Genomic DNA, 13,418 nt, shown 5'->3' with positions numbered 1-13,418 from the left:
CAGGACAACATTTATGGCGAGTCCGACTTTGTCATGGCCCTTGTGTGAGCTTCCGTGAGAAAACAGTGTGCTTTGAGTACTTCGAGGACCTCGTACCCGAAGTCACTCTGCCTGAGGAGAAAGTCAGCATCTCACCATGCGTTGTCGCTAACGGCACACCCAGCCTGAACAGATGCCTGGAAGTAAGGCCCTGATTTGCCGTGCACAAGCGGAGGCGTGCAGCAGTTTCCATGAGGCGGTGGCCTCTGCTCTGGGTAACTTCCATGGCAGCACAGTTTTCTGGACACCTAGGAGGCTAGCGTGGGCACCCTGCTCCCGGCAGGAACACTGAGTACCCCCAGGCCCACCTGGGTCTGCTAAGCAACATCCAGGCCCGTAGCCCTTTAGAGCCCCTCTGTGTATGCCGAGAGTAGGGAAACGCACTGCACTCTCTTTGGGAGCAGCTTAATTTCCTCAGCACTCGCACACGTTCACGAACACCGTTGTGGCACGTCCCTCATGGCGTCGAAGTCTGACGCATTGCCCTAGTCTGACCTGAACTCAGAGTAACCCTCGGCTTCGCATTCCATCCAGGAGCTCCTGCCTGAAGTCACCGTGCCTCCCAGAGATAGTGGGCGTGCGTTCTAACTGCCATTTAAGACAGTCCTGCTCTTCCTGTGACACTGCAGGCTTTTGGATAGCCACAGGCCCAGAGGAGCAGCTGCGGCGTTCCTTGGTTGAGGCAGTTCGCCTGATGCAGAACACCCTACTTCGAGAAGTTGATTCAGGGGAGGAAACACAGGGTAACCTGTGTCTCTTTAGACTTGGTAGAAACCACAGGAGTGTATGCTGAGTGTGCCCATGGAAACGGGTTCCTGCTGGATCTAGCCTTGCTGTCCCATTTTGAAGGCTGCATTCATGCTGCCTTGAAGCTAGCTGACATTCCCTGCTCTTGACAGGCCTGTCAACCCTGTAAGAATGCTTTGCGGAAAAGTAGGCGTCCGTTCTGTCTGAACCAGGTGCTTCCGTGGCCGCGGTTGTGGTCCGCCTGACAAGCTCTAGCGCTATAGGGAATCTCAACGTGAAAACTTGCCTCCAGGTTTGGCCCCTAGTAGCCGTGCAGAAAGGGAAGCGGGCAGCTGTTTCCATGAGCTCTTAGTCGCTTATACGCTTGATGTGAAAGGAAGTACACTTTTGAGGACTCTTAGGCCTCTCCGGTATGCATCACTTTCGCTCCAAGTTCACTGACTACCTCCACACCCCCGTGGGCCGGCTGAGCCACTTCGAGACCCGTTGCTTGAACCCTCGGAGGCCCTCTGTGCCTGCCGATTGATGGGCAACACCCTGTATGTTCCTTGAGGAGAGCTACATTTCCGGAGTCCTCGAACAGCCTCAGGACAACATTTATGGCGAGTCCGACTTTGTCATGGCCCTTGTGTGAGCTTCCGTGAGAAAAGAGTGTGCTTTGAGTACTTCGAGGACCTCCTACCCGAACTCACTCTGCCTGAGGAGAAAGTCAGCATCTCACCATGCGGTGTCGCTAACGGCACACCCAGCCTGAACAGATGCCTGGAAGTAAGGCCCTGACCTGCCGTGCAGAAGCGGAGGCGTGCAGCAGTTTCCATGAGGCGGTGGCCTCTGCTCTGGGTAACTTCCACGGCAGCACAGTTTTCTGGACACCTAGGAGGCTAGCGTGGGCACCCTGCTCCCGGCAGGAACACTGAGTACCCCCAGGCCCACCTGGGTCTGCTAAGTAACATTCAGGCCCGTAGCCCTTTACAGCCCCTCTGTGTATGCCGAGCGTAGGGAAACGCACTGCACTCTCTTTGGGAGCAGCTTAATTTCCTCACCACTCGCACACGTTCAGGAACACCGTTGTGGCACTTCCCTCATGGCGTCGAAGTCTGACGCATTGCCCTAGTCTGAGCTGAACTCAGAGTAACCCTCGGCTTCGCATTCCATCTAGAAGCTCCTGCCTGAAGTCACCGTGCCTCCCAGAGATAGTGGGCGTGCGTTCTAACTGCCATTTAAGACAGTCCTGCTCTTCCTGTGACACTGCAGGCTTTTGGATAGCCACAGGCCCAGAGGAGCAGCTGCGGCGTTCCTTGGTTGAGGCAGTTCGCTTGATGCAGAACACCCTACTTCGAGAAGTTGATTCAGGGGAGGAAACACAGGGTAACCTGTGTCTCTTTAGACTTGGTAGAAACCACAGGAGTGTATGCTGAGTGTGCCCATGGAAACGGGTTCCTGCTGGATCTAGCCTTGCTGTCCCATTTTGAAGGCTGCATTCATGCTGCCTTGAAGCTACCTGACATTCCCTGCTCTTGACAGGCCTGTCAACCCTGTAAGAATGCTTTGCGGAAAAGTAGGCGTCCGTTCTGTCTGAACCAGGTGCTTCCGTGGCCGCGGTTGTGGTCTGCCTGACAAGCTCTAGCGCTATAGGGAATCTCAACGTGAAAACTTGCCTCCAGGTTTGGCCCCTAGTAGCCGTGCAGAAAGGGAAGCGGGCAGCTGTTTCCATGAGTTCTTAGTCGCTTATATGCTTGATGTGAAAGGAAGTACACTTTTGAGGACTCTTAGGCCTCTCCGGTATGCATCACTTTCGCTCCAAGTTCACTGACTACCTCCACACCCCCGTGGGCCGGCTGAGCCACTTCGAGACCCGTTGCTTGAACCCTCGGAGGCCCTCTGTGCCTGCCGATTGATGGGCAACACCCTGTATGTTCCTTGAGGAGAGCTACATTTCCGGAGTCCTCGAACAGCCTCAGGACAACATTTATGGCGAGTCCGACTTTGTCATGGCCCTTGTGTGAGCTTCCGTGAGAAAAGAGTGTGCTTTGAGTACTTCGAGGACCTCGTACCCGAAGTCACTCTGCCTGAGGAGAAAGTCAGCATCTCACCATGCGGTGTCGCTAACGGCACACCCAGCCTGAACAGATGCCTGGAAGTAAGGCCCTGACCTGCCGTGCAGAAGCGGAGGCGTGCAGCAGTTTCCATGACGCGGTGGCCTCTGCTCTGGGTAACTTCCACGGCAGCACAGTTTTCTGGACACCTAGGAGGCTAGCGTGGGCACCCTGCTCCCGGCAGGAACACTGAGTACCCCCAGGCCCACCTGGGTCTGCTAAGTAACATTCAGGCCCGTAGCCCTTTACAGCCCCTCTGTGTATGCCGAGCGTAGGGAAACGCACTGCACTCTCTTTGGGAGCAGCTTAATTTCCTCACCACTCGCACACGTTCAGGAACACCGTTGTGGCACTTCCCTCATGGCGTCGAAGTCTGACGCATTGCCCTAGTCTGAGCTGAACTCAGAGTAACCCTCGGCTTCGCATTCCATCTAGGAGCTCCTGCCTGAAGTCACCGTGCCTCCCAGAGATAGTGGGCGTGCGTTCTAACTGCCATTTAAGACAGTCCTGCTCTTCCTGTGACACTGCAGGCTTTTGGATAGCCACAGGCCCAGAGGAGCAGCTGCGGCGTTCCTTGGTTGAGGCAGTTCGCTTGATGCAGAACACCCTACTTCGAGAAGTTGATTCAGGGGAGGAAACACAGGGTAACCTGTGTCTCTTTAGACTTGGTAGAAACCACACGGGTGTTTGCTGCATGTGCCCATGGAAACGGGGGCCTGCTGGAACTACCCTTGCTTTCCCATTTTGAAGGCTGCATTCATGCTGCCTTGAAGCTACCTGACATTCCCTGCTCTTGACAGGCCTGTCAACCCTGTAAGAATGCTTCGCTGAAAAGTATGAGTCTGTTCTGTCTGAGCCAGATGCTTCCGTGGCCGCGGTTGTGGTCTGCCTGACAAGCTCTAGAGCTAAAGGGAATCTCAACGTGAAAACTTGCCTCCAGGTTAGGTCACTAGTAGCCGTGCAGAAAGGGAGGCAGGCAGCTGTTTCCATCAGTTCTTAGTCGCTTACATGCTTGATGTGAAAGGAAGTACACTTTTGAGGACTTGTAGGCCTCTCGGGTACGTATCACTTTCCTCCAAGTTCACTGAGTACCTCCACACCCCCGTGGGCCTGCTGAGCCACTTCGAGACCCGTTGGTTGATCCCTCGGAGGCCCTCTGTGCATGCCGCGTGATGGGCAACACCCTGTACGTTCCTTGAGGAGAGGTACATTTCCACAGTCTTCGAACAGCCTCAGGACAACATTTATGGCGAGTCCGACTTTGTCATGGCCCTTGTGTGAGCTTCCGTGAGAAAACAGTGTGCTTTGAGTACTTCGAGGACCTCGTACCCGAAGTCACTCTGCCTGAGGAGAAAGTCAGCATCTCACCATGCGGTGTCGCTAACGGCACACCCAGCCTGAACAGATGCCTGGAAGTAAGGCCCTGACTTGCCGTGCAGAAGCGGAGGCGTGCAGCAGTTTCCATGAGGCGGTGGCCTCTGCTCTGGGTAACTTCCACGGCAGCACAGTTTTCTGGACACCTAGGAGGCTAGCGTGGGCACCCTGCTCCCGGCAGGAACACTGAGTACCCCCAGGCCCACCTGGGTCTGCTAAGCAACATCCAGGCCCGTAGCCCTTTAGAGCCCCTCTGTGTATGCCGAGAGTAGGGAAACGCACTGCACTCTCTTTGGGAGCAGCTTAATTTCCTCAGCACTCGCACACGTTCACGAACACCGTTGTGGCACGTCCCTCATGGCGTCGAAGTCTGACGCATTGCCCTAGTCTGACCTGAACTCAGAGTAACCCTCGGCTTCGCATTCCATCCAGGAGCTCCTGCCTGAAGTCACCGTGCCTCCCAGAGATAGTGGGCGTGCGTTCTAACTGCCATTTAAGACAGTCCTGCTCTTCCTGTGACACTGCAGGCTTTTGGATAGCCACAGGCCCAGAGGAGCAGCTGCGGCGTTCCTTGGTTGAGGCAGTTCGCTTGATGCAGAACACCCTACTTCGAGAAGTTGATTCAGGGGAGGAAACACAGGGTAACCTGTGTCTCTTTAGACTTGGTAGAAACCACAGGAGTGTATGCTGAGTGTGCCCATGGAAACGGGGGCCTGCTGGAACTAGCCTTGCTGTCCCATTTTGAAGGCTGCATTCATGCTGCCTTGAAGCTACCTGACATTCCCTGCTCTTGACAGGCCTGTCAACCCTGTAAGAATGCTTTGCGGAAAAGTAGGCGTCCGTTCTGTCTGAACCAGGTGCTTCCGTGGCCGCGGTTGTGGTCCGCCTGACAAGCTCTAGCGCTATAGGGAATCTCAACGTGAAAACTTGCCTCCAGGTTTGGCCCCTAGTAGCCGTGCAGAAAGGGAAGCGGGCAGCTGTTTCCATGAGTTCTTAGTCGCTTATATGCTTGATGTGAAAGGAAGTACACTTTTGAGGACTCTTAGGCCTCTCCGGTATGCATCACTTTCGCTCCAAGTTCACTGACTACCTCCACACCCCCGTGGGCCGGCTGAGCCACTTCGAGACCCGTTGCTTGAACCCTCGGAGGCCCTCTGTGCCTGCCGATTGATGGGCAACACCCTGTATGTTCCTTGAGGAGAGCTACATTTCCGGAGTCCTCGAACAGCCTCAGGACAACATTTATGGCGAGTCCGACTTTGTCATGGCCCTTGTGTGAGCTTCCGTGAGAAAAGAGTGTGCTTTGAGTACTTCGAGGACCTCGTACCCGAAGTCACTCTGCCTGAGGAGAAAGTCAGCATCTCACCATGCGGTGTCGCTAACGGCACACCCAGCCTGAACAGATGCCTGGAAGTAAGGCCCTGACCTGCCGTGCAGAAGCGGAGGCGTGCAGCAGTTTCCATGAGGCGGTGGCCTCTGCTCTGGGTAACTTCCACGGCAGCACAGTTTTCTGGACACCTAGGAGGCTAGCGTGGGCACCCTGCTCCCGGCAGGAACACTGAGTACCCCCAGGCCCACCTGGGTCTGCTAAGTAACATTCAGGCCCGTAGCCCTTTACAGCCCCTCTGTGTATGCCGAGCGTAGGGAAACGCACTGCACTCTCTTTGGGAGCAGCTTAATTTCCTCACCACTCGCACACGTTCAGGAACACCGTTGTGGCACTTCCCTCATGGCGTCGAAGTCTGACGCATTGCCCTAGTCTGAGCTGAACTCAGAGTAACCCTCGGCTTCGCATTCCATCTAGAAGCTCCTGCCTGAAGTCACCGTGCCTCCCAGAGATAGTGGGCGTGCGTTCTAACTGCCATTTAAGACAGTTCTGCTCTTCCTGTGACACTGCAGGCTTTTGGATAGCCACAGGCCCAGAGGAGCAGCTGCGGCGTTCCTTGGTTGAGGCAGTTCGCTTGATGCAGAACACCCTACTTCGAGAAGTTGATTCAGGGGAGGAAACACAGGGTAACCTGTGTCTCTTTAGACTTGGTAGAAACCACACGGGTGTTTGCTGCATGTGCCCATGGAAACGGGGGCCTGCTGGAACTAGCCTTGCTTTCCCATTTTGAAGGCTGCATTCATGCTGCCTTGAAGCTACCTGACATTCCCTGCTCTTGACAGGCCTGTCAACCCTGTAAGAATGCTTCGCTGAAAAGTATGAGTCTGTTCTGTCTGAGCCAGATGCTTCCGTGGCCGCGGTTGTGGTCTGCCTGACAAGCTCTAGAGCTAAAGGGAATCTCAACGTGAAAACTTGCCTCCAGGTTAGGTCACTAGTAGCCGTGCAGAAAGGGAGGCAGGCAGCTGTTTCCATCAGTTCTTAGTCGCTTACATGCTTTATGTGAAAGGAAGTACACTTTTGAGGACTTGTAGGCCTCTCGGGTACGTATCACTTTCCTCCAAGTTCACTGAGTACCTCCACACCCCCGTGGGCCTGCTGAGCCACTTCGAGACCCGTTGGTTGATCCCTCGGAGGCCCTCTGTGCATGCCGCGTGATGGGCAACACCCTGTACGTTCCTTGAGGAGAGGTACATTTCCACAGTCTTCGAACAGCCTCAGGACAACATTTATGGCGAGTCCGACTTTGTCATGGCCCTTGTGTGAGCTTCCGTGAGAAAACAGTGTGCTTTGAGTACTTCGAGGACCTCGTACCCGAAGTCACTCTGCCTGAGGAGAAAGTCAGCATCTCACCATGCGTTGTCGCTAACGGCACACCCAGCCTGAACAGATGCCTGGAAGTAAGGCCCTGATTTGCCGTGCACAAGCGGAGGCGTGCAGCAGTTTCCATGAGGCGGTGGCCTCTGCTCTGGGTAACTTCCACGGCAGCACAGTTTTCTGGACACCTAGGAGGCTAGCGTGGGCACCCTGCTCCCGGCAGGAACACTGAGTACCCCCAGGCCCACCTGGGTCTGCTAAGCAACATCCAGGCCCGTAGCCCTTTAGAGCCCCTCTGTGTATGCCGAGAGTAGGGAAACGCACTGCACTCTCTTTGGGAGCAGCTTAATTTCCTCAGCACTCGCACACGTTCACGAACACCGTTGTGGCACGTCCCTCATGGCGTCGAAGTCTGACGCATTGCCCTAGTCTGACCTGAACTCAGAGTAACCCTCGGCTTCGCATTCCATCCAGGAGCTCCTGCCTGAAGTCACCGTGCCTCCCAGAGATAGTGGGCGTGCGTTCTAACTGCCATTTAAGACAGTCCTGCTCTTCCTGTGACACTGCAGGCTTTTGGATAGCCACAGGCCCAGAGGAGCAGCTGCGGCGTTCCTTGGTTGAGGCAGTTCGCTTGATGCAGAACACCCTACTTCGAGAAGTTGATTCAGGGGAGGAAACACAGGGTAACCTGTGTCTCTTTAGACTTGGTAGAAACCACAGGAGTGTATGCTGAGTGTGCCCATGGAAACGGGTTCCTGCTGGAACTAGCCTTGCTGTCCCATTTTGAAGGCTGCATTCATGCTGCCTTGAAGCTACCTGACATTCCCTGCTCTTGACAGGCCTGTCAACCCTGTAAGAATGCTTTGCGGAAAAGTATGCATCCGTTCTGTCTGAACCAGGTGCTTCCGTGGCCGCGGTTGTGGTCCGCCTGACAAGCTCTAGCGCTATAGGGAATCTCAACGTGAAAACTTGCCTCCAGGTTTGGCCCCTAGTAGCCGTGCAGAAAGGGAAGCGGGCAGCTGTTTCCATGAGTTCTTAGTCGCTTATATGCTTGATGTGAAAGGAAGTACACTTTTGAGGACTCTTAGGCCTCTCCGGTATGCATCACTTTCGCTCCAAGTTCACTGACTACCTCCACACCCCCGTGGGCCGGCTGAGCCACTTCGAGACCCGTTGCTTGAACCCTCGGAGGCCCTCTGTGCCTGCCGATTGATGGGCAACACCCTGTATGTTCCTTGAGGAGAGCTACATTTCCGGAGTCCTCGAACAGCCTCAGGACAACATTTATGGCGAGTCCGACTTTGTCATGGCCCTTGTGTGAGCTTCCGTGAGAAAAGAGTGTGCTTTGAGTACTTCGAGGACCTCCTACCCGAAGTCACTCTGCCTGAGGAGAAAGTCAGCATCTCACCATGCGGTGTCGCTAACGGCACACCCAGCCTGAACAGATGCCTGGAAGTAAGGCCCTGACCTGCCGTGCAGAAGCGGAGGCGTGCAGCAGTTTCCATGACGCGGTGGCCTCTGCTCTGGGTAACTTCCACGGCAGCACAGTTTTCTGGACACCTAGGAGGCTAGCGTGGGCACCCTGCTCCCGGCAGGAACACTGAGTACCCCCAGGCCCACCTGGGTCTGCTAAGTAACATTCAGGCCCGTAGCCCTTTACAGCCCCTCTGTGTATGCCGAGCGTAGGGAAACGCACTGCACTCTCTTTGGGAGCAGCTTAATTTCCTCACCACTCGCACACGTTCAGGAACACCGTTGTGGCACTTCCCTCATGGCGTCGAAGTCTGACGCATTGCCCTAGTCTGAGCTGAACTCAGAGTAACCCTCGGCTTCGCATTCCATCTAGGAGCTCCTGCCTGAAGTCACCGTGCCTCCCAGAGATAGTGGGCGTGCGTTCTAACTGCCATTTAAGACAGTCCTGCTCTTCCTGTGACACTGCAGGCTTTTGGATAGCCACAGGCCCAGAGGAGCAGCTGCGGCGTTCCTTGGTTGAGGCAGTTCGCTTGATGCAGAACACCCTACTTCGAGAAGTTGATTCAGGGGAGGAAACACAGGGTAACCTGTGTCTCTTTAGACTTGGTAGAAACCACACGGGTGTTTGCTGCATGTGCCCATGGAAACGGGGGCCTGCTGGAACTACCCTTGCTTTCCCATTTTGAAGGCTGCATTCATGCTGCCTTGAAGCTACCTGACATTCCCTGCTCTTGACAGGCCTGTCAACCCTGTAAGAATGCTTCGCTGAAAAGTATGAGTCTGTTCTGTCTGAGCCAGATGCTTCCGTGGCCGCGGTTGTGGTCTGCCTGACAAGCTCTAGAGCTAAAGGGAATCTCAACGTGAAAACTTGCCTCCAGGTTAGGTCACTAGTAGCCGTGCAGAAAGGGAGGCAGGCAGCTGTTTCCATCAGTTCTTAGTCGCTTACATGCTTGATGTGAAAGGAAGTACACTTTTGAGGACTTGTAGGCCTCTCGGGTACGTATCACTTTCCTCCAAGTTCACTGAGTACCTCCACACCCCCGTGGGCCTGCTGAGCCACTTCGAGACCCGTTGGTTGATCCCTCGGAGGCCCTCTGTGCATGCCGCGTGATGGGCAACACCCTGTACGTTCCTTGAGGAGAGGTACATTTCCACAGTCTTCGAACAGCCTCAGGACAACATTTATGGCGAGTCCGACTTTGTCATGGCCCTTGTGTGAGCTTCCGTGAGAAAACAGTGTGCTTTGAGTACTTCGAGGACCTCGTACCCGAAGTCACTCTGCCTGAGGAGAAAGTCAGCATCTCACCATGCGGTGTCGCTAACGGCACACCCAGCCTGAACAGATGCCTGGAAGTAAGGCCCTGACTTGCCGTGCAGAAGCGGAGGCGTGCAGCAGTTTCCATGAGGCGGTGGCCTCTGCTCTGGGTAACTTCCACGGCAGCACAGTTTTCTGGACACCTAGGAGGCTAGCGTGGGCACCCTGCTCCCGGCAGGAACACTGAGTACCCCCAGGCCCACCTGGGTCTGCTAAGCAACATCCAGGCCCGTAGCCCTTTACAGCCCCTCTGTGTATGCCGAGAGTAGGGAAACGCACTGCACTCTCTTTGGGAGCAGCTTAATTTCCTCAGCACTCGCACACGTTCACGAACACCGTTGTGGCACGTCCCTCATGGCGTCGAAGTCTGACGCATTGCCCTAGTCTGACCTGAACTCAGAGTAACCCTCGGCTTCGCATTCCATCCAGGAGCTCCTGCCTGAAGTCACCGTGCCTCCCAGAGATAGTGGGCGTGCGTTCTAACTGCCATTTAAGACAGTCCTGCTCTTCCTGTGACACTGCAGGCTTTTGGATAGCCACAGGCCCAGAGGAGCAGCTGCGGCGTTCCTTGGTTGAGGCAGTTCGCTTGATGCAGAACACCCTACTTCGAGAAGTTGATTCAGGGGAGGAAACACAGGGTAACCTGTGTCTCTTTAGACTTGGTAGAAACCACAGGAGTGTATGCTGAGTGTGCCCATGGAAACGGGGGCCTGCTGGAACTAGCCTTGCTGTCCCATTTTGAAGGCTGCATTCATGCTGCCTTGAAGCTACCTGACATTCCCTGCTCTTGACAGGCCTGTCAACCCTGTAAGAATGCTTTGCGGAAAAGTAGGCGTCCGTTCTGTCTGAACCAGGTGCTTCCGTGGCCGCGGTTGTGGTCCGCCTGACAAGCTCTAGCGCTATAGGGAATCTCAACGTGAAAACTTGCCTCCAGGTTTGGCCCCTAGTAGCCGTGCAGAAAGGGAAGCGGGCAGCTGTTTCCATGAGTTCTTAGTCGCTTATATGCTTGATGTGAAAGGAAGTACACTTTTGAGGACTCTTAGGCCTCTCCGGTATGCATCACTTTCGCTCCAAGTTCACTGACTACCTCCACACCCCCGTGGGCCGGCTGAGCCACTTCGAGACCCGTTGCTTGAACCCTCGGAGGCCCTCTGTGCCTGCCGATTGATGGGCAACACCCTGTATGTTCCTTGAGGAGAGCTACATTTCCGGAGTCCTCGAACAGCCTCAGGACAACATTTATGGCGAGTCCGACTTTGTCATGGCCCTTGTGTGAGCTTCCGTGAGAAAAGAGTGTGCTTTGAGTACTTCGAGGACCTCGTACCCGAAGTCACTCTGCCTGAGGAGAAAGTCAGCATCTCACCATGCGGTGTCGCTAACGGCACACCCAGCCTGAACAGATGCCTGGAAGTAAGGCCCTGACCTGCCGTGCAGAAGCGGAGGCGTGCAGCAGTTTCCATGAGGCGGTGGCCTCTGCTCTGGGTAACTTCCACGGCAGCACAGTTTTCTGGACACCTAGGAGGCTAGCGTGGGCACCCTGCTCCCGGCAGGAACACTGAGTACCCCCAGGCCCACCTGGGTCTGCTAAGTAACATTCAGGCCCGTAGCCCTTTACAGCCCCTCTGTGTATGCCGAGCGTAGGGAAACGCACTGCACTCTCTTTGGGAGCAGCTTAATTTCCTCACCACTCGCACACGTTCAGGAACACCGTTGTGGCACTTCCCTCATGGCGTCGAAGTCTGACGCATTGCCCTAGTCTGAGCTGAACTCAGAGTAACCCTCGGCTTCGCATTCCATCTAGAAGCTCCTGCCTGAAGTCACCGTGCCTCCCAGAGATAGTGGGCGTGCGTTCTAACTGCCATTTAAGACAGTTCTGCTCTTCCTGTGACACTGCAGGCTTTTGGATAGCCACAGGCCCAGAGGAGCAGCTGCGGCGTTCCTTGGTTGAGGCAGTTCGCTTGATGCAGAACACCCTACTTCGAGAAGTTGATTCAGGGGAGGAAACACAGGGTAACCTGTGTCTCTTTAGACTTGGTAGAAACCACACGGGTGTTTGCTGCATGTGCCCATGGAAACGGGGGCCTGCTGGAACTAGCCTTGCTTTCCCATTTTGAAGGCTGCATTCATGCTGCCTTGAAGCTACCTGACATTCCCTGCTCTTGACAGGCCTGTCAACCCTGTAAGAATGCTTCGCTGAAAAGTATGAGTCTGTTCTGTCTGAGCCAGATGCTTCCGTGGCCGCGGTTGTGGTCTGCCTGACAAGCTCTAGAGCTAAAGGGAATCTCAACGTGAAAACTTGCCTCCAGGTTAGGTCACTAGTAGCCGTGCAGAAAGGGAGGCAGGCAGCTGTTTCCATCAGTTCTTAGTCGCTTACATGCTTTATGTGAAAGGAAGTACACTTTTGAGGACTTGTAGGCCTCTCGGGTACGTATCACTTTCCTCCAAGTTCACTGAGTACCTCCACACCCCCGTGGGCCTGCTGAGCCACTTCGAGACCCGTTGGTTGATCCCTCGGAGGCCCTCTGTGCATGCCGCGTGATGGGCAACACCCTGTACGTTCCTTGAGGAGAGGTACATTTCCACAGTCTTCGAACAGCCTCAGGACAACATTTATGGCGAGTCCGACTTTGTCATGGCCCTTGTGTGAGCTTCCGTGAGAAAACAGTGTGCTTTGAGTACTTCGAGGACCTCGTACCCGAAGTCACTCTGCCTGAGGAGAAAGTCAGCATCTCACCATGCGTTGTCGCTAACGGCACACCCAGCCTGAACAGATGCCTGGAAGTAAGGCCCTGATTTGCCGTGCACAAGCGGAGGCGTGCAGCAGTTTCCATGAGGCGGTGGCCTCTGCTCTGGGTAACTTCCACGGCAGCACAGTTTTCTGGACACCTAGGAGGCTAGCGTGGGCACCCTGCTCCCGGCAGGAACACTGAGTACCCCCAGGCCCACCTGGGTCTGCTAAGCAACATCCAGGCCCGTAGCCCTTTAGAGCCCCTCTGTGTATGCCGAGCGTAGGGAAACGCACTGCACTCTCTTTGGGAGCAGCTTAATTTCCTCAGCACTCGCACACGTTCACGAACACCGTTGTGGCACGTCCCTCATGGCGTCGAAGTCTGACGCATTGCCCTAGTCTGACCTGAACTCAGAGTAACCCTCGGCTTCGCATTCCATCCAGGAGCTCCTGCCTGAAGTCACCGTGCCTCCCAGAGATAGTGGGCGTGCGTTCTAACTGCCATTTAAGACAGTCCTGCTCTTCCTGTGACACTGCAGGCTTTTGGATAGCCACAGGCCCAGAGGAGCAGCTGCGGCGTTCCTTGGTTGAGGCAGTTCGCTTGATGCAGAACACCCTACTTCGAGAAGTTGATTCAGGGGAGGAAACACAGGGTAACCTGTGTCTCTTTAGACTTGGTAGAAACCACAGGAGTGTATGCTGAGTGTGCCCATGGAAACGGGTTCCTGCTGGAACTAGCCTTGCTGTCCCATTTTGAAGGCTGCATTCATGCTGCCTTGAAGCTACCTGACATTCCCTGCTCTTGACAGGCCTGTCAACCCTGTAAGAATGCTTTGCGGAAAAGTATGCATCCGTTCTGTCTGAACCAGGTGCTTCCGTGGCCGCGGTTGTGGTCCGCCTGACAAGCTCTAGCGCTATAGGGAATCTCAACGTGAAAACTTGCCT

The sequence above is a fragment of the Pseudorca crassidens genome, chromosome 17 (genome assembly GCF_039906515.1).
Source record: "Pseudorca crassidens isolate mPseCra1 chromosome 17, mPseCra1.hap1, whole genome shotgun sequence".
Lineage (NCBI taxonomy): Eukaryota > Metazoa > Chordata > Mammalia > Artiodactyla > Delphinidae > Pseudorca > Pseudorca crassidens.
The sequence above is the reverse complement of the archived record's forward strand: the minus strand, read 5'-3'. Positions refer to the sequence as shown.